The sequence below is a fragment of the Salvia splendens genome, chromosome 16 (assembly GCF_004379255.2).
Source record: "Salvia splendens isolate huo1 chromosome 16, SspV2, whole genome shotgun sequence".
Taxonomy (NCBI): Eukaryota; Viridiplantae; Streptophyta; class Magnoliopsida; order Lamiales; family Lamiaceae; genus Salvia; species Salvia splendens.
In genome coordinates, this window is record NC_056047.1 from 27,874,944 (window position 1) to 27,877,107 (window position 2,164).

The 2,164-nt window shown below is 45.5% G+C and overlaps 1 pseudogene; it reads left to right on the forward strand.

The window, feature by feature from the left end:
- Nucleotides 1-232: 232 nt before the first annotated feature.
- On the forward strand, nt 233-1,045 carry LOC121770754 (annotated as a pseudogene).
- Nucleotides 1,046-2,164: the final 1,119 nt, after the last annotated feature.

Sequence of the window (2,164 nt, forward strand, 5' to 3'; positions counted from 1 at the left end):
CCGACTAAAAGAGCTTGTCTTGAAAATTATGAAAAAGTCTCAGGCCAACAAATCAGCCTTGCCAAGAGCAACTTCTACATTGCGCAAATTCATGAGCAATGGGCAAGCTCGATTCAAGCGGAAGGGGGTTTTTCTAGGGGGGCCTTCCCGTTCCTCTACCTAGGCATCCCCATCTACCAAGGTGTAAAGCGCACGGACATGTTCCTCTTCCCCCGTATCTAGGGAGACAGCAGATACAGAGAGCGTGAAAAATGGTGACGCTGAAGCTACAGAAGCGGCTCTCCGCCAGCGTGCTCAAGTGCGGCAAGGGCAAGGTCTGGCTTGACCCAAATGAAGTTAACGAGATCTCCATGGCTAACTCTCGACAAAACATTAGGAAACTGGTCAAGGATGGTTTCATTATCAGGAAGCCTACCAAGATTCATTCACGATCCCGTGCTCGTCGAATGAAGGAGGCCAAGAGGAAGGGTCGTCACTCTGGATATGGTAAAAGAAAGGGTACCAGGGAGGCAAGGCTGCCCACTAAAATTCTTTGGATGAGAAGAATGAGAGTTTTGAGACGTTTGCTGAGGAAATATAGGGAGGCTAAGAAGATTGATAAGCATATGTACCATGACATGTACATGAGAGTTAAGGGTAATGTTTTCAAGAACAAGCATGTTCTCATGGAAAGCATCCACAAGTCTAAGGCTGAGAAGGTTAGAGAAAAGACCTTGTCTGATCAGTTTGAGGCTAAGAGAGCTTAGAACAAGGCTAGCAGGGAAAGAAAGTTTGCAAGAAGAGAGGAACGACTAGCCCAGGGACCAGGGGAGAAAGTAGCACCTCCACCAGCTGCGGCTGCCTCTACACCGGCATCTCAGCCAGCTCAGGTTACTAAGAAGGCTAAGAAGTCAAATAGCAGATGACTGCCTTTTTGGTGCGAGATGACCTTGTGTGCCATCTTGATGTTTTTGTTAGAGTATCACAGACTAGTGTTTTTATGATATCCATTTCTCTTGTTATCACATAAGTATGCTATTAAATGCAAGGATTATTGATACAACACTTTTATGTTTGGATTATCGTCAGTGTAATTTTACATCTCAGAAAAAGTGTTGTCTTAAAAAAAATGTTCCTCTTCCTCCGTGAGAAAATTGCAAGAAGAGTCTCAGGGTGGGCGCACAGGCATTTATCTTTTGGAGGGAGGCTCACGCTTATTAAGAGCACTCTTGAAGCGATCCCCTTGCATATCTTCCAAGCCATTGAGCCTACCGCCGGTACTCTCAAACAACTCGATCAACAAATGGCTCGATTCTTCTGGGGCTCTACGAGTGAGAGGAAGCGGACCCACTGGATTGGATGGGACCAAATGTGTCTCCCCACTGATGAAGGGGGACTCGGGATCCGCAAAACTAAGGAGGTCCTTCGTGCCTTCAACATTAAACTATGGTGGCGCTTCCGGGAGCAACACTCCCTTTGGGCGAGATATATGATGGCTAAATACTCTTCCAACTCCTCACCTCTTGCCGTAAGAACACCGAGCAGGAGTAGCACCACGTGGAGGAAGCTTTCTAGAGCCTGGACCCTCGCACAACCGCATATGAGGTGGCTAGTGGGCCAAGGTAATATTTATTTTTGGGATGACATCTGGCTAGGTAACACCCCACTTAGGGAGCTCAGACTCGATGAAAGGGAGAGTCCTACCACTCGGGTGTCGGAGTATATTAGGAATGGCTCGTGGGATGAACCCAAGCTCCAACTGTTGGGGTTTTGGAGCCCCTTGCACAGCGGAAGACTTGTACAAACAAATAAATCACACGTAGGATCTACTTGACCGATTATGGAATTAATCTATTCACATGTTAACACAGAATTGCATGCTAGAACGCAAATAATTCATGCTCATAGAATATAAATCCTAAACATGAATTCTACGGTTTAGAGTTACCGATTTGATTCTCCAAAGAATCGTCGATTGCTCGCGCCTTCTCCACGATGATCTCTTTTATTCTCCTATTTATATTAAGTTCATATTGGGCCCAGTCAGGGATCTATGGAAGGTTTTGGATATGGGCTCCCCCAATTAGCTTTTTACTAATTAAATTGAACCCACAATTTAATACAAGCTTATAATGGAATATTACGAGCAGCCACTACAGACGTAATATTGACCTCCCCATCCAAA